At 41.0% G+C, this 27,263-nt stretch overlaps 1 protein-coding gene across 5 annotated transcripts in view; it reads right to left on the bottom strand.

Moving 5' to 3' along the window:
* Dnm3 (dynamin 3) overlaps positions 1 to 27,263 on the bottom strand; it is a 471,739-nt gene that overhangs the window by 62,356 nt on the left and 382,120 nt on the right. The gene's annotated exons all lie outside the window — the stretch shown is intronic.

Consider the following 27,263-nt stretch of genomic DNA (forward strand, 5'->3'; position numbering starts at 1 on the left):
ATTACCAAAATGTTAGTTGCCTGGTTTCTTCTGTACCTAAATATTTTTCAGTGGGTTTCTCATATGTTAAGCAGATTGTGGTTGACTTTCTTTCCAGCTTTTCAAATCTGGCTGCTTTTCAGACTTGCATTCATTTCTGTGCACAAATGACTCTGTGCCTGGATATGTGATAAAATTTTGGTGGAATTAAGAGCACAGCCTTAGGAATGAGAAAGACATGGGCCTGGACATTGGCTTTATTTATGCACTAAGTGACTTCACACAGTTCTAAAGATCAACAGCTTAGCTGTATTCCTCTGTCAGAGGCTGTGGTGATGCGAATGCGGAAGGTCTCCCACAAGCTCATATAAGCTCATGTATTCGAACACTTGGTCTCCAGTGGGAAGTGCTGTCCCAGAACTTTTAGGATGTGGAGCCTTGCTGGCAGAAGTACATCACTGGGGTCCGAGTTTGAAAGCATACATGCTCACCCCACTTCCAGTTTTCCGTGTATGGTTGAGACATGGTGTTCCAGCTTCCTGCCCCTGCCAGCATGCCCCCCGGGTAGCCATGATGTCACTGCCATTATGGACTCTAGCCCTCTGAACTCATGAGCCAATGCAAACTCTGTATAAATTGCTCCCAGTTTTGGTAATTTATCACAGAAACAGGAGCGTGACTGCTATTTTTTAAGTGACCTATTTTCCTAGATTCCTTTTTCGTTTTGTTTTGTTTTATTGAGACAGGGTTTCTCTGTAGCTTTGGAGCATGTCCTGTCCTGGCACTAGCTCTTGTAGACCAGGCTGGCCTCAAACTCACAAAGATCCGCCTGCCTCTGCCTCCTGAGTGCTGGGATTAAAGGTGTGCACTACCACCACCCAGCTTTCAGTTTACTAATTTTTAAAAAAGATTTTTAAAACTTATTTTTGCTCCCCACCCCCATGGGGACATGCGTTCCATAAGGCACATGTGGAAGTCAGAGGGTAGCAATCAAACTCATCAGGACTCCAAGCTTTTGCACCAAATGCTTCTAACTGCTGAGCATCGCACTGACTCCAGTTTACTAGGTCTTTCTCCAGCTGCGTTTAGCTGATTTCACTGGCTCTCTTGGTGGAATTTTTCACATCTGTGCTTGAACTTCATTTCTAGAAGTTACGGTTTTCCAAACCTGCTTGATTGTCATTGCTTTTGTTGCTAAGCTTCTTTATTTTTATCTATTAAGTGTTTTGGTTTTATTTCTGTGATTTATGCCCCTACTATATCTTCAGAGGACCGATTCCAGACCATTGCTTCTCATATTCTCAGTTGTGTCTCCCTTTCTCCCTCTTTACTTTCTTTCTTCTGATGTATTTTCTCTGGAACACTATCCTAGAGAAGGCATAGGTGGTCCTTGAGGATTTATGTTGCTTCTGCTGGTTCGTCTGGAGGTACCACTAGCACAGGAGATGACTTTTTCACTGGATCTCATTTGGACCAGGCTGGCCTCCCACTTGCTATAGAGCTGGGGCTGACCTTGAACTCCTGACCCCTATCTCTACCTCACAAGTGCTGAGAGTATAAGCATGTGCCACCCTGCCCAGTTTATACCCAAGGTTCTTGATTCACACACAGTGTGAATCTGACTTTAAACTCAAATATTGGCTTAAAGGCAGATGCCTTTACTCCCCTTTCAGTTAATGCCACAGTTAGCACAAGATCGTTCTCTTGCTGTGTGTCCTTGCGGATGCCGTGTTTGTTTCTAACATCTTCTTAGACCAAGGTGTAGCATTTCTTCAAGGGGTGGCCCTGGCAATGGCTGTAGAACTGGAAGTATTCTATTTCTTGAGATTCATTTTAGCTACCACGACGAAGGATACTTCATTCAGTATTTTAATTATGATCGTATGTGACAACTTAGCTGGGCACCTGGTCTGCCATTCTGTTGAGAAGAGCCCTATCTGTCCCCATTTAAAACTTAACACCTCTTTCTTTCATCCACTTGAAGCTTAGTACTCTATCCTGATTGCCTGCTCTTGATCAAATGTAGAGAAGATGGTAGCTTCGATTTGCTCCAGTGTCTGCATAGTTCTTAGAATAAAAACCCCCTTGACAAGAGCATATGAGATCCGGGAAGAGTTTCTCTAAACTTCCTACCTCCAGTCTTTCTTCCACATGTCTTCATCTTACAATTCTTTACAAAGCACTTTTAGACCTTAACCTTGTTTGTGCAGAAAACAATTAGGCAATTCTTAGTGCCAATTTCTAAGGTACAGTTCTTGACTTGATTATTATATAAGGTGGTCCTCTGTGATGTTTTTATTTGCCTTTTATAGTACAGTTGGAGCTAACTTCGTGCGTTATTTTCAGAATAAAACACAGTACCTGGTAAACAGAAGGTTCTAACTAAATGTCTGTGCAATTAAATAAGTCAGATAGCACATCTTTACGTAAAAACTTAGCAATTTTGGGAGTGAGGAATGCAACTCAGTAAAGTCTTGCACAATGAGGTGACCTAAATTCCACCCCCTAGTACCCAGTATGGTGGACATACTGGTATGTGCCTGTAATCCCAGCAATGGGTAGTAGAGACAGGGGGGGTTCCCACAGCTCATTGGCCAGGTTGTCTAGCAGAATTTAGGAGCTTCCGGTTCAGTGAGGGACCTGGTCTGATACGGTGGAGAGAACCTGAAGAAGTTATCTAGTACTGATTTCTGTTCAACACACACATATACACATGAGCACAGGGCATCGACCCCTCATGCTGATTTTTCTCAATGTTTAAACCTTCAACCATTAGTATTTTGGAGCGATTCTAGTCTATTCAGCCTGAGCTGAGTCCTGTCACAAAAACATTGAGAAAAGGAAACAAATTGCATAGATTCCATTTGGCAAACCCAGGGCTTACAGATCTGACTGTGGTTCAGCCTCTGGCGCCATCAGTTGGGCTCAGAATCAAAAGCCGTGGAAGCTGGTAATTAGCGAGGACTCTAGACCACTCTGTTGGCAACGGCAGGCTTCTTATAGCCACTGGGAAAGTGGGTTCAGAATTGCTGTCTATAACAACAGTGCTCCCTCAGAATGGATGACTGCAATTATAGGGCCTTTTTCGCGGAGGGACGACTGCAATTATTAAACATATTGAGATATCTGTCAAGGTGTTAATATTTAAATTACCCAGCCTGGCTACTCCCAAGGACCATCTTTGTAGCCCCTCTTCAGTAACACGAGAATGGAGAGCACCTTCTCTTCCATTCCTAGTGGTAAAAAGGACCTTAGCCTAAGCATTGCAACCACCAAACCGTTCTTGGCAAAAAAGGATACAATTTCCCTTCCATTGATTCCAACAGAATGAAGCCAAGGATATGCATTTGCCAGGGTAGTGAAAATGTAATTATGGAAGTCACATTCAGAGGATGGGGTTCTTTGAGTCTTGCCTGGCCAGGCTGTTCATTTCTCAAACTTGAGTATTTAATGAAAAGAAATTGGTTACACTTGGTTACACCAAAGCTGCTCAATTTGGTCTCAGACATGATCATTGACAGAAGGAGGCAAAAAGCTTGAAGAGAAGGGAAGATGATTGTGTTCCAAACTGACCAGCTGTGGGGAAGTTTATATTTAAACACACACACACACACACACATACACACACGCACACGCACGTACTTGTGCACGTAGGCACACAGTGAGTGACTCACAAGGAAAGAATTCTTAAGCTTTCTTCAGGGAAACTCAGTAAATAACATGTACAATAAAATGGAGATGGTATTGTCTGCTTCTCTTGGCTGTTCCAGATCACATAATAAACTTACTTTCTTTCTTTCTTTCTTTCTTTCTTTCTTTCTTTCTTTCTTTCTTTCTTTCTTCTTTCTTCTTTCTTTCTCTGTCTCTGTCTCTGTCTCTGTCTCTCTCTCTCTCTCTCCTGAACACATTTATTCTTCCTGGGAGCTCACAAACAACAAGTCCTACTTTGGCTTCCTTACGATTTTTGCAGACTACTCTGTGTCTGGGACTTCGTGTGATAGAAAACTCTTGGAAGGAATATGGAAAGAAGCCTGCTTCCTGTTAGAGCGCTGAGTTTCTCAGACAGTTGCCTCTTGCATTCCCACTGCACTCTATTTCTCTGAAAGTCAAAGCCACACATTAGAAGCAAGGCTGGCTGGAATTAATTCTTCCTGCCCTGTCCCCGGGAGAACCAACTCCTTTCGGCGTGCTCAGGACACACAAGGCAGTGACTAAAAAGCCCCCGCCTGCCTGGGTTTACTGGAATATGGTGTAAATCATAGACTTTGCAGGCACTCTGGAGCCCTGTGCTGTTTAAACGCAGGGTTAAACTGACATAATCTACAATGGTTTCGGTTCTGTTCTTTCTAATTAACAAAAGCTTTTGGAATTCTGTTTTTTTTTCAGTCTCTAGGAACATCATGCAATGAAAAAAAAAAAAAAGGAAAAGCTGGACATAATAAAAATCCGCCCTGACTGATTAAAGAGAGCCTTGTTTTCAGGGAAGAGGGGCAAGGCAGACTTCCATATTCCCAGGCCCTGCCTAGAAAGCTTTGTTAAGGCACTGGCATCTAACCAGCAAGCCTTCAGATGACTTTATGTTAATTAAAATTCCAGTTAGTCCCAGAGGTGCAAGCCTGCATGTGTAAGCGACTTCAAAGGCTGTCCAGGTTACTGTTTACACTCCCTTGCTGTGGTCAGGATTGATCTGTGATAAAACTGACCACTTTAAATTAAGTTTATTACTTTATTACTACAGAGGGTTGGAGTTTTTTTCTCTCTCTCTCAATGGATAGATGTATTTATAGGCTTGTTGAAAAATTATCCATTTTTTAAATATTCCCCCTCCCCCTAAAATTAAGATAGGAATAAAAAAAGAAGTTATTTAACAGGAAAGAAAAGGATCGACTCCTATCTGAAACATTGCTTTCTAGATTACGAATCAGTGATTAGATGAAACAAGATGCATGCCCACTTCCATAACATGCCTATGTTCAATTTAGCTATGTGTGCGTATGTGTGTGTGTGTGTGTGTGTGTATGTATGTGTGTGTGTGAGTGTGTTTGTGTGTGCGTGTGTGTGTATGTGCATGCCAGGGTGCATGTGTGGAGGGCAGAGGATTACCTTCAGGAATCAGCTCTCCCCTTTCACTGTGAGTGCTGGAATCACACTCAGGTCCTTGGCCTCAGGAGCAAGTGCCTTTACCCTCCAAGCCAACTTCTGGCCCCACATTTACATTTTAAACTGTAGAAATGTTTCAGCACTGGTTTAGTGAGAGGAAACCTCCCCAGAATCAATAAAAAATGGGCAATATAATTTATTTCCCATTTTGTGTCATTTGATTGTAGATTCACAGTGGGCTCTTGCTACTGTTTGGATGAGTGTCCCCCAAAAGCCCATGTGCAAAGGCTTGGTCTCTGGGGCCAGAGGTTCTGTAAACATTTAAGAAGACCTTAAGGCTCTGGGGGTAGGACCCTTGAAAGGTATTCCCCTCTCCACCTCTCTGTCCCTCCTTTCCCTTACTTTATGAATATTCTCTCTGATATGTGTTCCCACCATTATTTTCTGCTGACCCGAGCAGAGGTCAAACCAGGAGGCTTAAATCTTGGATACTGCGAGCTAAGTAATAAGCTTTTATAAATTAATTACCTCAGGGATATCATTATAGTACTTTGAAGCTAGCTGTACAATATTCCATGTTTGTCAGTGGCTATTACCAGTAGGAACAGCCCAGCGGGTCTTGGGCAGGGGACCAATCAGGGAGACAGAAACAAAAACAAAGATGACAACGAGGTTCTTTCCATATGGGGAGAATCTGTCAACTCACAATGACAACACAGTCCTTGAAGGATATGCTCTAAGACCTTCTATGGATATCTGAAGCCACAGGTGGTTTCTAATCCCATCTATGTGATCTTTTCCCAATATATCCACACCTATGAGATTAATTTATAACTTAGATACAATAAGAGGTTAAAGGTAGCTAATGATAAAAAGAATTATAACAATATACTATCATAAAATTATTTACAAAAGTTATTTTCTACTTTTAGAATTTTTTCTCTGTAAATTTTTGGACCAGAGTTGACATATGTACCTGAAGCTGTGGGAGTGAACCTGGAAAGGGGATGGAAGAAGTACTACACAGATGTGTGGACCCACATCTGCCTCTATCATCAACTCAATTCTTAGGGAGCATCTAACTCAGAGATTGGGAAGGGGAGCAGTCTTAACAGAAATGGGTTAAATTAAGATGTAAGAACTAGCTAATAAGAGACTAGAGCTGATGGGCCAAGCAGTGATTTAATTAATATAGTTTTTATATGATTATTTCAATTCTGGGCAGCCAGGACAAACAAGCGGCTTCCTCCTACAGTGTGGCACTGCCTATAGTGGACTGGGCATTCCCACATTAATCGTGAAAATATTTGATTTATTTGGATTTTTGACTGTGTATGCATTTTTATATTCTCATCTTAATTTTGGAGAATTCTGTGTCTACATGTGCATTTTCTAATATATTTACTGGGGTATCTAACTTCAGTTACATTTAGTATTTTTGCAATTTAAACCATTTGCATTTATTTTCTTGAATCAGAACTAGGAAATTTAAATTTTTTTTGTTTGTGATTTTATTGGACACTTTTAGCCTGTCATCTGGCTTCCAAACACACAGGGTCCTCACAGATAGCAGCTCTATTTCTTTTATTTGCTGATCCTACCTGCTGCTAAAGTTATAAAATATATTCTTTAAATGAGAAAAAAAAATTGCCCATAGTCGTCTAGTCTGTTGAAGGTATGCCCACTGTCTAGTCTGCTGAGTGTTCCTCTTTCCAGGTCACTCTAGCTGTGTCGGGTTGACAAAAACTAGTCAGCATAAGTAGTATAAAATTTAATATACTCTTTTGGTGTATATTTATGGTGTGTGTTCACATGTGAGTATGGACACACGTGTACCATGTTGTATCTGTGTAAATCAGAAGACAACTTTGGCTGTTTGTCCTCACCTTTCACACCATGTTGTTTGGTTTATGTGTGATCCACAAGCTAATATTCTTCTTTCTCTGCCCCCTATCTTTTGGTAGTGCTATACTGTTATCTCTCTCTCTCTCTCATACACACACACACACATACACACATATACACACATACACACATGAGTTTGTGTTGCTGCATTTAGCTTTATGTAGGCTCTAGGGATTTGAACTCTGGTCATCAGTGTTATACACCAAATACTTTACTTACAGAGCCATTAATCTGCCCCTGTATTATACTTTTAGAAACAGAACAATAACAAGTGTTAATATTATTTGTAATTATTCCAGATGCTTAGGTCAGCAGAGCAGCCTATTTAAGCTCTATTATCTCTGCCATTCAATGAGCTTGAAATGAGAGGGGTGGAAAGAATCACAAGCCCGTATTTTAATTAGTAGTGTGTATACAGTTCATGCTAGGCAAGTGCACCTTGGGATACCCTATGCCAGAGACTCCAGGAGCCCTTCCCACAGATCACTGACCACAAGGTGATGAGAAGTAGTGGCTTAAAAAAATGGTGTTTGTGGGGTGTTGTTTAGTAAAATAATTTTAGGGTTAGATTTTTTTATACCTTTTTTTAAAAAAAAATTCTGGTGCCTCTCATTCTTTAACTACTAACATGCCACGTTGTTCACTAGAAGGGATATACAGAACCCAGTGCAACCATGGGTATTGACACACTTCCCACTTCAGTAGGTTTGAACACAGTGCACTGTCAGCAGCCCAGGGACATAGAAAAGCAGGGAGCTACTGAAGGGGGAACTTCCATGATGGAGGAAGGTCATTGGTTAAATAAAAAGAAACTGCTTGGCCCTCATTGGTTAGAAGATAGATGGGAGGAGTAAACAGAACAGAACGCTGGGAGGAAGAGGAAGTGAGCTCAGACACCACAGCTCTCCTCTCGGGAGCAGATGCCTCAGAGAGATGCCATGCTCCCAGCTCCCAGGCAGACGCACGTGATGAAGCTCCGACCCAGGATGGACATAAGCTAGAATCTTCCCGGTAAGCGCACCTAGGGGCGCTACACAGATGATTAGAAATGGGCTAAATTAATATGTGAGAATTAGCCTAGAAGAGGCTAGATAGAAATGGGCCAAGCAGTGATTAAATGAATACAGTTTGTGTGTTGTTATTTTGGGCATGAGCTAGCCAGGCAGCTGGGGTGCTGGGGATGCAGCCCCACCGCCCTAATTACTACACTTCCAGGTATGTCCTTGGGGATGGGTCGGTGGTAGGGCACTTGAGAACACTACTAAGGGAGGCAAAGGCATAGAAACCAGAGCATGAACCATCGTAGAAAGGAGAGCCAGGCTATTACTTGGCAATAGAAAGCTCCAATGATGCCCATCACGAGCCTTGGGTAAACAGCGTATTTGGAAGCAAGTGCTGTTTAGAGAATGGGGAGTCAGCGTAACTTTTCGGTCCAAAATCATGCATGAAACTTTATACATCAAAGAATGTGTGTGTGCACGCATACACACACACACACACACACACACACACACACACACACGGAAAAGACACTGAAACAGCCAGTACTGCCTGAGAATTTACTTTGTCCCTGGCACTACTTTACGTGTTTCATAAGCATTGCTCAGTTAAGCCTTTGTGAGGCAGGAGATGCCATCTAGACCTATGTAAGGGTAAGGAATGAGGACAGGGACTCAGCAGGAGACACAAAGTCACGAAGCTATTCAGTGGTAGAGCTGAGATTTGAGCTTGGACTGGCTACTTAAAATCCTGCACTCCCATGTCCTGTTTAGAAGACTTGGTAGGTGTCTCAATCAGTGTCTCACTGCTGTGAAGAGACAACATGACCACAACAACTCCTATAAAGGAAAACATGTAAATGGGGCTGGCTTACAGTTCAAAGGTTTAGTCCATTATCTTTATGTCAGAGAACATGGCACATGCAGGCAGACATGGTACTGGAGAGCAGCTAAGAGCTCTACATCCTGATTCACAGGCAGCAGGTAGCAAGAGAGACACTTGGCCTGGCTTGAGCATTTGAAATTCCAAAGTCCAACCCCACAGTGACACACTTCCTCCAATAAGGCCACACCTACTCCAACAAGGCCATGCCTCCTAAACTGCCACGACCTCTGAGCCTGTGGGGGTCATTTCCATTTAAACTACCACAGTAGGTTTGCAGCTGAAGGAGACAAACTGAGCAACAGACGCTTTTTTTCCATTTTGGAAAAAGACAAATGATTAAACTGGCAAATATCAAATAAGAAGATTTAAGAAATGAATCAAAAAAAAAAAAAGAAATGAATCAATATAACCTACTGATAGGTAAGACCATAGGAGGTTGGGTCAGCTACAGCTTTAAGGAACGAGATTTACTGACATAAGTCAAACTCTTGTAATTAGTGTTAATACTATATAACACAAATTATGTATATAATATGTAATTATAAAAGTTCTGTAGTAACTATTCACTTTGAAATTTTCTACTTCTATATGTATATATTAAAGAAATAATTAGAAATGTAGATGAGGAGTTATATACCAAGTTATTTTCAATTTAAATATGTTACTAAATTAGAAATTGAACACACACACACACACAGAGTTCATGAACTCATGACTCAAACCTTCCTCTAGATTAAGTTCGGACACTTTCACTTATTTGATGTGACCTTCTACTAGCTTACTAGCCACAATGAGTCTAATGGTCTTCACTTCTAAAATGAGGGACTGACGTTTATCTTATACTAGGCGTTGCCTTCAGCAGACTATTGGAATGTTAAAGCATAGTCCTAAAAACAGACTGAAGCGATGGCTTGGCAAAGGGGCACAGCATCCCAGAGCCTAGAGTACCGAGGGGGTGGGTGAAGAAACCAAGTGACTCGGAAGGTTGTCCCCCACAGGATATAATGTTGTTTATCCCTGTTTTAGGAAACCAAACACACGCACACACACACACACACACACACACACACACACGCACGCACGCACGCACGCACGCATGCACGCACGCACGCACGCACACACGCACACACACACACACACACAGAGAATTTCTTCTGCTCCCTATGCTATAGAATGTACAGATTGAACTAAGAATAAAATGCAATTACATTTAAGTTCCATGTACTGAAAACAAACAGCTCGTAACCTGCATTGCTGTATTATGCCTAGCCATGAAGGATGATGCATTGTTAGTACTCTGTACATCAGACAACTGGCTGGCGACATTTCAAGTCAGTTGTCAGCATTTTTGTCCTGTCTCAGCATCCATACTTCTCCTTTCTGGCCCCTTCCCTAACCTCTCTCCTTCATGTTACCACCCCAAACCATCATCCCTGAACTATGCTCAGATCCATAATTCCCAACTCAATTTTCCTATTATTTATATTAATTCATTGGACTGTTCCACAAATATTCCTATATATTCTAAATTCTATGTATATGATAAGTTAACAGAACTAGAGGGGCACAGACTATGAAGGACAGTTAAGAAGATATACAGCAGGCACGCCAACCCCTAAATCTTATCAGCTGGTAGGACAACACACAAATTGCTGGCATAGAAAATCCAGTGTTGAGACAGGAAGATCACTGAGGCTTGCTCAACCTACCTCCAGGATCAGTAAGAGTCTCTGTGTTAAGAGAATACGATAGAGAGTGGTAGTTCATGTACCCTATGCCCTTCTCTGGCCTCTGTAAATGCACAAGCATGAACACTTATAAACATATACACACATACAGCATAGTCATACATACACCAAGAAAAAGAAAAGGGAGATTTTAGTTATGACTAGAGATAAAATTTGAAAAAAGATACACACTATAAGAGGGTTGGGACATGGGAAGGGGGAGATTACTCGACTTATCTTTCTATTGGTCTATCTAAACCCAAGAGAATGAGAGATGCATGGCTTAATAAAGGAATGCAATAACCAATAAAATTTTCCTATTCTTTGGCCTAACTGGAAAAAAAAAGAAAATCCTGGTTTTATCTAAATCTAAAATCTACTATTCCCCAACTGGTCCTAAAAATTTAAACCCTGCCTTTTTGCTACTTGGGAGGCCATTCTACTTGCTAGGCAGTTATAATACACTGTCTTTATTAATGACCTGTCCTTGAACCACGGCTACCATTTTATACATCCATGCTGACCGCTTGTTGCCTATAAATCTATAAAGGTATGAATTTTATGCTTGTTCCGCTTCTGTAGCTCATCATAATCATAATCCTATTGGCACTTTACATGGATTGGGAATGTGAAAGTATTAATAGCCTTCACAAGGCGTGGCTGCTATAACAGACCTCAGGAATTCTGTTATGCTTGAAGGAAATTAAAACATAAAGGCTTTATTTCTGTGCTTGAAAAACCAGCTGAGCAATTCTATGTGGATGGCTTTATCTTTGGGCCCTGTCTCAATTGTTCAGGCTACACTAAAAGGACTAATAAACAATTGGCAAATAATATAGTCCGTTGTCTTAGCAAAGACAGGTGTCTGTCTGATGACCCATGAGTTGAGGGGCTGAGCCAACTGGAAAGTGAAGAACAATGATGCTAAGGATAGAAAATTAGAAAATGTTTTCTTGATAAAGATTCAGATGTCAGCTGATGCCTTTTGAGCCTATTTTTAGAATACATTCTAATAAACACAGAAAATGTTTTATGTTTTTTCCCCTTTTCATGGAATACCATTGTTAAAGTAGGCTTTTAGTGGAAACACGTAAATGTTACCCAAATTTACAGAAATCCCCCCCATTTAATAGAAGACATATGTTTATGAAAGTGTTAGTACAGGAAGTTCCTTAAAACATCCATAGACTTTGACCTTTAAATCCTCGTTCAAGTTTGTAAGCCCGAGTTAGAAATTCTGTATGGTTACTGTCATACTTTCCAAGACAAACTAAACAAACAAAGGATGGGTTGTGGGGTGGGGAGGTGGATTTCAGATCCCCAGCACCCAGGAAAAATCATTACAGCTTTGGGTATTCCAGCAACTAGGGCAGGGGGCGTGGAAGTAGGTGGAACCCAGGAGCTTGCTGGCCAGTGGAAGCTGAACCCAGGACCTTCAGGTTCTGTGGAAGGCCCCATCTCAAAGGTACAGTGGAGAGAGACAAAGCACACCTAATGTTGACCTCTGTCCTTCACAGGTGTGCACACCTGAAACATGAACACACCACATACAGCTTGCACATACACACCTGCCCCCCCCCCCCCCCCCCCCGGAACAGGAGTGCTCTCCCATGAAACGGGCACCGCTGAAGCGTGATGGCAGTGTGGGCTGCAGTTAGACTTTGGAGTCTGGATGGATGACAGTCCAGAACTCATCCAGAAATTCAGCCACGGAAGGGCTTCCTGCTAATGCTCAGGATGGGGAGGGGCCGCTCTGAAACCCTGGAACCTGAGGATCTGAAACAAAGGCACTATTGAAATCCAGAGGCAAGGAGGAGATGTAACCTTTCAGATTCACAAAGGGGTCTTTCACTGCCTTTCAGTGAGAAGAACATATCTGCACAGGCAGGATTAAGGGTTGAAACCTGCATAATCATTGCAAAATATTTGTAATCAGCAGGATTACATGCTAATGTCAAGTTCGCAGTCTCAGATACGCTTCGACTTTTATCTCAATGTCTACTTCATTGCCACAATCATCTTTGACTTCCTCATGATAGTCTATTTTCTTAAGAACTTTAATTCTTATGTTACATATTTTTCTTCCTGGATATTCAGTTTTTAAAAATATTTTTTGTTTCTTTTCACCAGCCTTTATTTAGATAACATTCTTAACAGTTGTTTATGCATTTTAAAATCCTTTAATCCTTTTCTTAGAAAACTTTTGCAAAAGAGAGCAATGATAGAAAAATGAGGAAGTGCCACAAGAGCAAACATGGAAAGGGAATAGAACATTAGCCCTAATGGAATAGTTCCCAAAATTTCTGTATGCAAATACCGTTAACCCATCTAAAGAATTCAAAGCAAAAATGGGATTATGTTTTATTCTCCTACCTCTTGTGAAAATTCCCATTTTCACATACACATACACTTTACTTCTTAGCATTTAATATAACCAATTATCTTTGAGGGCCACTGGTTTTGCTTTAAACACTGGTAGTTATAAAGAATGCTTCAAAAGATTTTCAAATTCCTTGGGATAAATATTGAAAAAATTATAAAAATAAATGTTTAGGAGGGGAATAGCTGGGCTCCAAGATCCTAACCTTCTTTTATTCCTATTCACTGGCTTTATACATGTATACATATAAGCTCTTATACTTTTATTATTTCCAAATTTATTATTCTTTGCTTTATATTAACTTATTTCCTTTCCCAAAGTTGTTTCCTTCTCCCTTTTTTAAGATGTATGTTTATGTGTTTCAGTGTTTTGCTTATATATATGTCTGTGCACCATATGCATACGTGGTACCTGCAGAGGTCAGAAGAGAATGTCACATCCTCTGGAGTGGAGTTATGGGCAGTTGTGAGTTGTGGTATTGGGAATTGAACCTGGAACCTAGGGAAGAATACCCAGTGCTCTTAGCCATTGAGCCATCTGGAAGGTTTTAGTTGTTCTCCTTCATTAAAAGCAATACATCTACTTGAACTGGCTTTTCCCTTCCTTTGGCAATGGTTACATCTGTAAACGGAGACTGCTTGTTCATTTTCCAGCTTCCCAGACCTAAATAATCACACAGAAACTATTTTAATTACAATACCGTTTGGCCAATAGCTTAGGCATATTCTTAGATAGCTCTTACATATTAAGTTAACCCATTTCTATTAATCTTTGTATCACCACAATGCAGTGGCCTACTGGTATGGTTCCAGTGTCTTTCTCCTTCAACAGCTACATGGTGTCTCCCTGACTTTGCCTTCTTTCTCTCTCTATTCAGTTTAGTTTACCTGCCTAGCTCTATTCTGCCCTGCCATAGGTTAGTGCATTTTCTTTATTAACCAATGATAATAAAGCCTATTCACAGTATACAGAGGGGAATCCCACATCATACACCCTATGATATTTCCTTCCTAGTGTTTTCATTTTTGTTACATTTCAAACAGTGTTAAGTACTCATTTCTGTTTGAATGCATTTTGGTATATATTTTTTTCATGTAAGTACATATGTTTTTTTATGTTTAAAATCTTCTAGGCATTTGTACCTCAACTTATTATGCTTTACTGAACTTGAAAAAATATTGGGCATCTTAAAAATTGGAGGTTTGAGACAACCCTGTATTGATCTAGTCTTTGACTTCATTATTTCATGGGATATAATTGCTACCATTTTTAGCAAAAAAAGTATTTTTTAAATTAAGTTTTAAAAATTTGAAATTAAAAATTTTAAGTTAATTATAAATATTGTGATATTTTGTTTGTGATATAACAAATAAAGATTGCCTGAAGATTAGAGTATCGAGCTAATCCACTAGTTAGTTATAGACACCAGGCAGTGGTGGCACACACCTTTAATCCCAGCACTTGGGAGGCAGAGGCAGATAGATCTCTGTAAATTCAAGGCCACCCTGGGCTACAGGAGATTGACTTAGTCTAAAAGAGAAACAGAGCCAAGCAGAGATAGCTCACACCTTTAATCCCAGTACTTGGGAGTCACATGCCTTTAATACTGGCACTAAGAAGGTGGAGAAAGGAAGGGATATGAATGGGCAGAGAGAGGAATAGAAGGCGGAAGGAGACAGGAACTTATGGCATTCAGTTTGAGATTTTGCAGAAACAGCATTCAGTCTGAGGATTGGTTTGAGCATTCAGAGAAGTAAGGACTCTAGTGGATGGCTGCTCTGCTTCTCTGATCTTTCAGCTTTCACCCTCTAATATCTGACTCTGAATTTTTATTTCATAAGACTAATTAGGATTGTGTTACATACAAATGACTTATTTTATTTGTATGTGTGGGTATGTGCTTGTCCTATGTGCTACGTGTTCGCATGTGCTCTGGGAGGTCAGAAGAGTGTCAGGTTTCCTGAAACTAGAGTTCAGATAATTGGGAGCTTCTAATGGGTGCTGCAAACTGATCCTTGGTTCTCTGCAAAAGCAGCAAGTGCTCTTTACCCTGGAGTCATCTCTTCATTCCCAGAATATACTGTCTGCAAAAAAAAATACTATTACATACTTAATAGACTACAGACTAGTATAAATGTGAATTTTGTATGTACTAGCAAACTAAAAGGTTTGTGTAACCCCCTTTAGTGTGATGTATGTTTTATTGCAGTGGTTGGGAACTGAACCTATACTATTTCTGAAGAACAGCTTCCATATCTAGTGTTCTGTGGTTGTTTTTAGGTATACAGTTTCTATATATCTTAGCACACCCTCCCTTCATCCAAAGGGGATGTTTTTGTGGGGATTTCAGAGGATGGGTAGCACCAAAATCCTATGCAAATGTTTGCACTGATGCATACAGACCCAGGATAAACTTTATCAAGTGCACATAGAGGGAGATTATGAAACCAATAAGAGAATAGAACAATATAAGAAAACACCATAATAAAAGTTAGGCAAGGGCGGTGTCTCATGGCATCCTATTGTACTTTGCCTTTACGCTTGTGTGTGTCTGGAGGCCAGAGGGCAGCACTAGCTGCCATCCTCAGAAACGCAGTCCTCCTTTTGAATGGGATCCTTCACTGACTTGGCCCGCATCAGCTGGGTCACGTTGGTTGGCCAACAAGCTCCAGGGAGCCTCTTCTTTCCTTTCTAATACTGAAGTTACCAATGCATATTCCCATGCCTGGCCCTTTGTTTGCTTTTTGGGGATCAAATTCAGGTTCTCGTGCTTATGTGACAAGCACATTACCAGCTGAGCTAGCTCCTTAGCTTAACCTTTCCACTAAACGAGGATTTTACAACATTTTTCGGCATGCTTGATTGTTGTTGGTATTACCGTTCTTATATCTGAACACACTGCAATATTATGACAGTCTGGTAAACCGGGATGGCTACTGAGTAGCTAAGGAGAATTCAGCATATACAGTACGGATACACTGGATAAAGGAGTTACCTATGTACAAGTCAGGACAGTGTGGCACTACTCTGTCTTATCATGATACATAGAAGTAGGCATTTCTTACTTAGAATCTTCCACTTAATATTTTTAGATTGCCGTTGCCACAGGCAACTGAAGTTGAAGATAATGGGGGACTGAGTTGTACGTATTTTGAATCAAAATTATTTCTTATAGCAACTGCATCCTTTTTCATTTTCCTTTTTGTCCAGAGGATGGACAAAGACAGTTTTAAACCTCGATGACTATAGCAGCTGCTGGCGATTATTGCATAACTTGATAACTTCAGTAAGGTAAATCATTCAGAGACATGAACATCTACTTTCTAGTTCTAAAAGAAAGCTCTTCATAGGATCACCTTCAAAATCATGGTCAATGATAGCATGCTTTCTAAATAGACACAAGGAACTCCATTTTGGATGGAGGTGTAGCTAGGTGGCTCAGTATTTGCTTTTCACATCAAGATCCTGGGACAAATTCCCTGTGTTTACAAGAAAACAAACAAACAAACAACAACAACAACAACAACAAAAAGAGACGCCTTTTATGCTCTGAGAAGGATTGAAGCATCCCATTTAAAAGTTGCTATGAACCACACAAAAGATATCTGCCGCAGTATGAAAGAAAATATGTCAAAACAGCTCTGATCTCTGAAACATGAGTTTTCATTCACTAGAGAGAAGCCATTTCATCTTGAACACATCAGAGAAAATAAAAATATAGTAATAAACCCTACTGATCCTTCAGAAGCCTCAAACCATCACCCACGACCTTGTTTCTGAGCCACATGTTCAGTCTCACATAACTCCAGAGTCTACTTGGCAACATCAATATGTTCAGGAAAATAGAAAATCTAAATCACTTCTCACAATGTTCTACTCCCAACTGGATGGTTCTCCTCCTCCAACTGGTTGTGATTAATGTCAGTGGGCTCAAAAATCTACACATCAATAATTTTCTTTTAATGTCATTTTGCCAAAGTAGAACCAAAGGTTTTGGGGGTGCTGCAGTGATTTGACAGAGTAGTTGTTTTCATAGCCACAGGGACCTGGAGCAACACCTAGAGGCCAGCATGTTTTCAAACATTCCTTTTAACTTTAGTGCTATCCTTACTGGTTTATGCATAAAGTTAGCCAACTAGATAGGGGTTCTCTAGAAATCCCAAGAAAATATATTATCATGCTCTTCTAAGAAAAATAGGGAAATCATGTACATTTCTTAAAAAAAAATCCTAATGGAGTCAGCGGTTTCTATAACTGATAAGAGTGCTTTCCTGGTCATGCATTTTAAATATTCAAGAGGGATGCACAGCACAACACCAACCTCTTGGCTCCTTTAATCAACCAATATTATAACACCAAGTATCAGTAAGACATTGCCAGCCAGGGGGATGACAGTATTCTGTGGCTCCCAGGGGTCTCTCACACTTGGTAGAAACAGCAGTAGCAGGAGCAAGGGTCTATCATAAGAAGGTCAAATGAACCAGTACAGATTCAACATCTGTGCTCTTCAATACACGTCTTGGCACCATTCCTTTGGCAAAGTCTGTCATGGAAAATGACTGGTAGACATCAGAGGATCACCAAATAAGTAAGCGCCTCTCCCACGGACAGGAGCTGGCCCAGTCTACTCGTCTTGCTGAAAGCCTTCAGGAATCATCCGACAAAGTGTTTTAAAACGGTGGAAAGCAGGTGCTTGGAATGGCTTCCTTTGCTTGCACGCTAAGGCCTTACCCACATAAAGTGTGTATGAAGTTACCACATTTCACTGTGCTAGAGCCCAGTACAGATACTGAAAACTTATTCTGATTTCAAAGATATTATTCAATTTCTCCTTTTCAAGTGAAATATGGTCAATCTTATACTTCTCCTGGGGAACTATAAGACTCCTTTAGTTTAAAAAGACTGAAGTTAGATAAATTTTTCTTTCAAAGGGTAATAAAAGAATCCTTTTTCTATAATGTAAAACTTTTAGAAGCATTAATATTGGGGTCCAGGATTCCCTAAAGGTTACTAAATCTCAGGAAATGTGCCTTCAGAGAAGATGTTAAATTATGTAGTATTGAATGGCTTCTCTCTTGGACAGAGCAAGGAGCAAAATTTTCACCCGGAAACCTCAGGTACTTCTGATTGACATTTGCACTCAGCAAATAAGTTGCACAAAAGCAAAACAAGCTCTCTGAAACTTTTTTCACATGCTATCTGCTGTTTGTTCACATTCTCAAAACTGACTCATGTCCTGGATTCTGGCCTTCCTAGTGAAGACATGGACTTCTGTGGTCAAGGGCAACTTGTCTAAGGGAAACAGAGACTCTACTCTGAGCAATTTAGAATATCACTATGCCAACAGATAAACATTTTCCAAAGGAAAAATAAGTAAGACTCACAAAAGAAAATTTTCCCAGAGTAACTGTTGTTTTCTTACAAAAGGGAAATTACCCGTTTCAGGAGAAATAGCAATTGCTATTCAAGGAGGAATGTAAGCGTCTGTGTTTTGTTCTATCATAGTCTATTATACCACTAATACAAGTCTAAATGTGTTTCTGTCATAGGAACCGGTGCTCTACGTATGCAGTATGGAGGATGAACTCCTAAATTCTAAGCATAACCTAAAGCAAAACAAATCTATCACTGAGAAAATGAGCATCAGGGTTGTTCCGAACACGCTGGATTCCATGTGGGCGTGTGCCTGGGTATGTGCTCTACTTACTGCATGCAGGGAGACGGGTCCATGAGCTCATCTAAAGCAATGTTCATTAGCCAGAGTTTACTTTCCTTAAGATCTGGTTAACATCCTGCATAGCAAACTGTCATGCGCTCAGTAAACAATTAGCCTTCTCAAGTCTGAAATGAGCCATACTTTACAGCTGGCTCTTGTATGTGGCAGGTATGTGGCCTTAGGGACGACTCAGAACAATCATTCCAGCATGAGAGGGGGAAAAAAAGGAATCTCATATTCTCCTTTTGAAGAATCCAGATCTATACTCTGGAGACGGCGCAGCTTGCATTGCAGGGTTTTCCATTTACACTGAAATTTGAAGCTTCAGGAAAATAGCATACAGATGTGCTATTTGTGATCTGAAGAGACTCTTTCATGCCAGAGTCTACAGTCCGGAATATGATCGCGTTTTAAAAGTATTAGCTCTGTGTTTCTCACAAACTATCACTTATGCATAACATAAACAATTAAAAATAAGGCATGGGGTAATAAATACCAATATCCCCAAAGTATCCATTCTTCAATTACAAATCAAAACATTGAGCACTTATATTTTTGTGAGCCTTCAACCAGTGCTACCTTCAACCAGCAAAGGAAGACCCTCCACACTATCATACCAGATGTTCATGGTGTAGATGGTGACTGCGGAGGCCCTAAGGCCTATTCTAAAAGGCTTAATGAGCAACAGTTTACAGCTTCTGAGGGGCATGAGTGTGTGTGTATGTCTGTGTAGGATCATATGTGTACAAGCATGTGAGTACGTGTGAATGTGTGTGGGTGGATATGCACGTGTGTGGGTGTACCTGTGGAAGTCAAAGGACAAATTTGGTTATAATTCCTCAAGTTTCACCCATTTTAGTTTTTTGAGACAGAGTCTCTCATTGCCCTAAAAAGTAAGGGGAGGCTGGTTGCCAGAAAGGATCTGCCAGATTCTATGCCCTTAGGGCTGGAATTACAAGCACAACCACCATGTCCAACTCTTTACACGGTGCTGGGGATTGAACTCAGGTCTTTGTGCTTGCAAGGCAAACACTTTACTGACTGAGCTGTCCTCCTCCAGTCCCAAATTTTTAATTCTAATCATTCCTTGCATTTAATGAGTTGAAAAATCAATAAACTGTATCCACTGTAGTGTTATTATCCAGAAGAGCTTTCTGAAGCTAGACACGACATATGGCAAATGGGTGACTCTTGCCACAAGGATTTTTCAGGGGGAGGCAGGGGAGGGATGACTTTATAAACAAGTAACTCATCCATGAACTGCTAGAGAAAGAGACAAATCATAGACACTTCTTCTGTGGACAGAGTCAGCGCCTTTCCAAATGTCGGCAGCTGGCTCCTTATTAGCGCACCCTCAATTAACCGGGGGCATGGATGACTCAAGTATTCAGGTCGTTCACTGGTTCTTCTGCCCATGCAACACATGACATTCTAGACAGAGATTCGCTGTGATGCAAATGGTCAGGATAAAATATTTAACAGTCCCAAAACTGAAATACCATAAGAATTAAAACATGAGTTTCATGTTTTGTTCAAATATTTGTTCCTAAGTACTACAGTATTAGCTAGAAATACTATCTTTTACTTTGTGGGGAAAGTTTTTAATCTTTTTCTTCTAAAGTGTACTATAAATGATATGAGTTTCCCTCTTTCTTTCTCCACAAATGCTGGTCTTGTGCATTTCTGGCAATATTTTAACTTTATTAAATATTATTGCCTGGGTCATGAGCAGTTATATCAGTGTATAAATTTATGAAGTGACATATTTTTTAGTGCCAACCATCTATGTTAATTTACTCCATAATAACACATTCCATCAAATTAAACTGCAAAATATCGCCCACATTTGTTTTACATTCTATACATATGGCTTATGAATAGCAAAATTTTGATGAATTCCAGCTGCTTCAAATATGCAGGCCAACTCTTATATAAGAGATTCTTTTCAATTCTTATTGCATTCACTGAGGCCCATTTTAAGTGGGCCACCTGGTAGGATAAAGGACCAATATAAGAAGGGAAAACCAAACCAAACCAAACAAAAGCCCACTTTGCCTAACTTTAGGCCACTTTCTCCAAGTATATTGCTCTTATATTTCTAAATAAATGAAAAGTAACCCTAATCTTTTGGAAAACTAACATCAGAATTTAACCAAGCTAGCAACACTATTGCTCATTTATCTATTGTAATGAGAACATTAAAATAACTTGTACCATTCGTGTGCGCTACCCGTTTTCATAAACATATACTGTTTGGTCTCCTCACACTCCCACACGCTCCCACTTCCATGCAGCTGGAATTCATCAAGGATGTAGGAGCCAAGTCAGATGCTGACCCCACCCTCCTCCATCCATGTTAAGACACCTTCAAAACCAGTGCGCCGATCCAGTTCGGTTTTGCCAACAAAGCCTGCCATGTTGCCATTAGGATTCCAGTTTGGGGTTTTTATAACTGTGTGTTAAACATGCACGCTTTGATTTGGGGTCAGAGACGCCAGCTTCACCGAGTTTGATCAGGCGAGCGAGCAAACCCCTCTGTGACAAATCCTCCTCACTCAACCTTTCTGCCTTTTGGAGTTGACCACTTTCTTTTGAGCAAGGTCTCTGACATGCCCCATAACCAGCTCTGAAAACACACTGTATTTCCTTCCCGAACGGCCAAAACAGAGCAGTACTACAGATAGCCATCCACACACACTGCCCCCAACATCTGCATGCCCCGTATAATCCCTGTACAAGAGCAGAGGGCAGCCATTCCAGCGTGCACAGAATCAGCCTTGGTGAGACACATGCAGCAGGAGGGACTGGAGGGACAGAAGAGCTCCAAGAAGAGAGAACTTACTTTGTTGCTTCCCTGTGCATGCAGCCACAGGAAGAAAAAAAAAAGAGAGAGAGAAATATGTTAAATACAGATTTATTTTAAAACTATGAGGTTTTTCTTGCTAGATCAGAATCCAAATGAATAACTGAACTCTTCGCTGACATCCCATTGTATATATCCAGAGCTCACGCACAGGTCAAAGAATCCATGTAGGGGAAGTGAAATCATGCGTTTACAAGAGCAGAGATTCCTGCCCTCCGCTTCCCCTCCCCTGCTTTCTACTCAGAATACTTGGGGTATAGGAACCAAGCCAGAAAGAATTGGTTTGAATTGGTAATAAGTGAACCGCTAGCATAAAAGGCAGAGAAGTTAGCATGCTGGCTTGCCTTTCCTGACAGCCCCTCCTCCAACATGCCAAGCAGTGGAAAATTTCATCAGTCAGTACGTTTTTTAAACAAGCACTGCATCCCTGGTTTCAAAGAAGGTGGCATTAAAATTTTTTAAAAAGGGAAGTAAGTGCTAAGGAAAGAAGTGGGTGGCTTGGGGCAACGGAGGAAGCAGAACGAGGTACAGGCTCCATCTGCACCATTCTTTTCTTTGGTGAGTTATGAGTTTTTGTCTTGGGTTGGCATGGGACGCCAAGACTGTATAGTGGGGCTTCAGCCAACATAAACACCAGCCTTCATTCAATAAAATGGATCTTGAAAGGTTAGTCACAAAAATGTAGACATTTCTAAAAGCACCACTGTGTGTGGAGACAGAGCAGCCAGTGGCGAGTGGCAGGCAATGACTCTCCTGTTGCAAGTTGAAGCTGTGAGAGTATGATTTACATCAAACAATTTAACTCACATATGGCCTAAAAAAATAAAACGGTGATTCATTACTCCCAGAGCAGCCCGAGTCCTTGCAAGGTCAGATCCTGTGGGGGAGACGTGATGGGATGTGAGCCTGGAACAGATCTGAGCTCTCCTCTCAGGGGTCCAGCAGAAACGTCTCACTGAGACGTGAGGTTGCAGAGAGCTGTGAGAGACGTGTGTGCACCAGAGGGGAAAAGTGGGAGCAGGAACGGGCCAGCTCAGAGAGCTGGCATTTGCCTTTCGCTTGAAGGGAGAAAACACACAAAGAAATATTCTGGGAAAGCGGGAAGGCAATGATCCCTGGAGAGGCTTTCCCTGAGCTCAGTGCCAGGTGGTGACTTTAAGGAAACCATCGCTCTTGCAGGGACCATTGCAACCATCATATTTTACAAGGAAAATATAAAGGCACTGATAAAATCATGTGGAGAAGTTTCTTAACTATCGTGGGCTGCCTCAGCACAGTTATTAACACACCAACTAATCAGACACATAAATAATGACAAGAATGAATGAAGAAAAAAGAATAAACAAAACCAAGCCCAAAGGAATCCTTCCTGAAGATGGTGCCAACCATTCAGAAAGGCAGTGAAGGTCCTGCTGGGGATTTTACCACGAGTAGAGGCTATTTTAGAGAATAATAGGACCCCAGCTCTCCTAAGAAGAGCAGTATTTCTGAAAATACCTCAGACAGATGGAGTTTATTGCATTCCACAGCAGAGCAGGTTTTGATCTAGGAAATCAGTTTCAGGAGTTCAACCAAGTATTTCTACACACTAGGGGATGACTGGCTTCCCCACTCGGTGGCAGATGGCTCAACACGTAGCAGCAACAATGATGTCACTGTGTAGGATGCCCTGATCCTTAAATAAAAGAAGCACAGAAGCGGAGAACGTGGCACGACCTGGCCAGTTGTTTTGTTCGGTTAGTTCCCAATCATGTATTTGGTGACAGGCGTTGTAGTCCTGAATGCTGGAGGATGTTTTAGAATGCTCCCCACTATTCTAGTTGACAACAGCATGTGTTTAAACCCTTGGAAGTGTTTTCCACAGAAAGACCTTTGGAACTGGACACACAGCAGCTCCAAGTTCTGGGTGAAGCACTGCTTGGAAAACAGCCACGTGTAGTGAAGTGTTGGGCCCTCCCATTCCTTCACAGACAGTCGAATGACGTGTATGTGTGGCCATCACGTTTGTAAATGTTTGGAGAAGTTCATGACTATTTCTCTTCTTCCTGCCTGGGAAGACACCGGGACCCTTTCTTTTAACTATTATTTGACATAGAGGAAAAGTCACTGTAGAGTCTTCTAAAAATAACTTATTTCTGAGGTGCCAAAGGATCTTGGTGGAAGACGGCTTCATCCTACAAGGAGTTGAAGAAAACGCTGCTTATAATTGCAGAGTTCCTACGTCAGAGGGAAAGCTGGGGGTCAGAGCTCTTTCTCATTCTACCACTATGTTTAGCTTCTGAAGAAGCAGTTCTCACTGGTTCCCACTGGAGGATATGTAACAGAAACCCCTCTGTATAGAAACGTGTGTGTGTGTGTGTGTGTATGTTTGTGTGTGTGTTGCAGGGAATAGGAGCCCTTTAAAATGCTCAGAGGTTTCTTGCTTAACTGACTTCACACTAAATCATTTCCAGGGCAAGTCTGATCTCACGTTTTTTCCATGGCTGGAGGGCCAGTGTCTGAGAGCAGGCCTGAGGCTTTTAGGTTGCCTGATAGGTCCTGTGCTAAGCTCTGCCTTCCTGATTAAACCTTGGAGGTTGGCCTGTCCCCCAGGCATCACAGGACTCCCTCTACACAACTAGGCTCCCTAGACAGCGAGGAGAAATTTGTCTCCGACACAGTCAAATCCCAACAACAATTTCCAAAAAAAATTTAATCGTAACATTGAGAAGTGGAGCTTTGTATGCACATTTGGGATGCTGAAGAGTGATAAAGGCCATGCAGGCCTGAACACAGTCACCAGCTGCAGGCGGGGAGCTAATTGTGAGGCACCAGAACCTTCTTTCGGAGGAAGCTGCTGTTTGGAGCTTAGTGTAAATGAGTGGAGAGTTGGTCAAGGTGCCCAGTACACAGCAGCGGCAGGATTAACCCAAGAATGGATTTGCTGTCATCTCTACCCCAAGCCACGGCACGGCTCATGTTTCAAAATAATTGCAATTTAGAATTCCTGAGTGTTGTGTGGAAAGCCAACAATGTTGTGGCCAAAAGTCATGTTTATCAGATCGTGTTCCTCAGATCAATACACATTTACTTATAATCAATTTCATGAGAAAGGGTTTATACACAAAAGTTGGTAAAATAGTCTTGAGAGATTTAATAGTTCCTAACCACTGGCGTGCACGCGAGCACACACACACACACACACACACACACACACACACACAATTTGTTTCTTATTCTGAAGTTAGCTAGACATTCCATTGAAAACATCTTCATTTTGAGACTGTGTAAAGTCCTGCATACTTAACATCATATAGTCTTGCAGTGATCTTCAATTTAATAATCAAAGGAAGTAGAATTACAAGAAATAGGGGCAGAGGAGATTTTGTTAGCAAAGTATCTGCCCCATTCTCATGAAGACATGAGTTCAGATGCTCAGCACCCTTTAGAGCCTTGCTGTGGCCTGTGATTACAGTGATGGAGAAGTGGAGACAGGAGGATCCCTACATTTGGCTAAGCCTGCAAGTCTAGGTGAGGTAAGACCCAAAGAAGAAGAGATTGTTAGAAAAGGAAAGGAATGCAAAAGGAAAAATGTGTTTTTAAAAAGAAAATCTCCAGAGAAATGCTTTAGGCGACAAGAAACAAGGTCACAAAACATTTTGATGTGAGCAACATAAAATAATCTATTACATGGAGACAATGGAAAACACAGTGGGGATATTATTTACAATGTTCATGTGAAATTGTAACAAAGTAATTGGCCTCAAACATTATTTTATTCAAATTGAGTGGAAGATATTTATCTAAGTGATATCAAAATTATACGCATGCTTAAAATGGTGGAAATAGAATTTTTTCCTAGGTCAGTCATAAATACTTGCCTTGCCACCAAGAGAACCCGACTTCAGATCCCTCAGAATCCAAATAAACAACCAGGCATGATGGCACACATGTCTATTACCTAGCAAGACAAGATGGAAGGCAGAGACAGACAGATCCCGGGAGGCTGACAGCCAGCTATCCTGGTCCAATTGGTGAGTTTCTAGGCCAATGAGCAAGCCTGTCTTAAGCAAAAAGAGGGAGGCATCTGAGGTTCAACTCCCTCATGTTATCTTCTGATCTCTACATACATCATGTGTATACATGTATGCACACACACCATGTACATACACGCACACTCACACCATGTGCATACATACATGCATGCCATGTACAGATACATGCAAGCATATGTGCATATCTAGCCAATCACATAAGCATCCCTAAACACGCATAGCTTATAGATGTCTGTCTAGAAAGCAGAACTATTTTTCTACCAGGGAAGTAACTGACTGAGCTGTTAGTGACTCAGTGGTCCATTGACATGAAAGCAAAACATACCATTCCTAAAGTCCTAAAATTTTGCTTAATGATATCAGTCTTTAGGCTAATCTGATTTCATCAAAATCTGTCCACATGAACTACCTGAAACTATCACTTCTATATGTAATTCAGTGTGTTCACAAATGAAGTCTGTAAGCCGAACACCTGACTTGGTGGTCTCAGCAGCAGGCTGCCATCAGACATCAAGGGCAGGCAGCTGTTTGAGCAGGACCCGAGAGACCACACAGTGCACACAAAACACCAACACTATCCCTGAAGGAAACCGAGGAAAGCAACAGTTGGCACATATCGCCAACTTTAATGTTCCCTTTTGTTTTTTGATGTGCAGTGAAGATCATTTGCCTCCATCTCCTAGGTGACTGGCCCCCATGTGTCCTGGAGAGCACACGAAGGTTCCACTCAAAGAGTCCAAGCAAACTGTGCAGCATGACTCGAGATTGCCTGAAATGCAGTATTAGAATAAAACATAGAAGATATCTCTTAGATTGGCTTCTTGTTATATAGCTATGGATGAGCCCATGAATATATAGATTTATGAAAGCAGTTCATGAACAGATACAATTTTTTTCTTTTCCATAACTATTTTTTCCTCATGAACATGTGTCACATAATTCCTCTAAGCATCTAATTATTTCACTTAAAAATGTATAATTTAAAAAGTCATGACCTAAAACATACTTAGATGTAAGGAAAATATACATATAGACATACAAACACATATACTTTGATATATCACCAAGTATATCTGGAAATTAGAAAACAGCAAAAAACAAAGCACAATTCTACTTGACTATAATATAAACAGTGTGTGTGTGTGTGTGTGTGTGTGTGTGTGTGTGTGAACATGTACCCATGGTGTGTGTTCCTGTATGTTTGTGTAGGTCAGAGGTTGGTGTCAGGTGTCTTCAACAATGCTTTCAACCTTAGTTTTCAGACAGGGTCTCTCACTGAACCTGAAACTTTCCCGTTTGACTAGACTGGCTAGCCAGAAAACCCTGGGATCTTCTCAATCTTCTCATCTCTACCTCCTAGCACTGGAATTACTGGTACAAGACACCAAGCTTAATTTTCATGCAGATTCTGGGGCCTCAAATCCGGGTACTTGTGCTTGTATAACAAGAGCTTTACCGACTGGAAAATCTTCCCAGGGCCTTATATAATATCTTAACCTTCATTGGGTACTAAAAGTTGTTAATAATGAAAACAATAGCGATCATAATAATTAATTTTATACATGAAATTAAGAGTGTTCACTTAGGTATGTTTCTGTTTGCATTTTCTATACATGTCTTACTGCATTTTACTGGCCACTCTATAGGGGACTTACCACTATTTTCATTTTAGAAA

Source organism: Microtus pennsylvanicus, chromosome 10 (genome assembly GCF_037038515.1).
Source record: "Microtus pennsylvanicus isolate mMicPen1 chromosome 10, mMicPen1.hap1, whole genome shotgun sequence".
Classification (NCBI taxonomy): Eukaryota; Metazoa; Chordata; class Mammalia; order Rodentia; family Cricetidae; genus Microtus; species Microtus pennsylvanicus.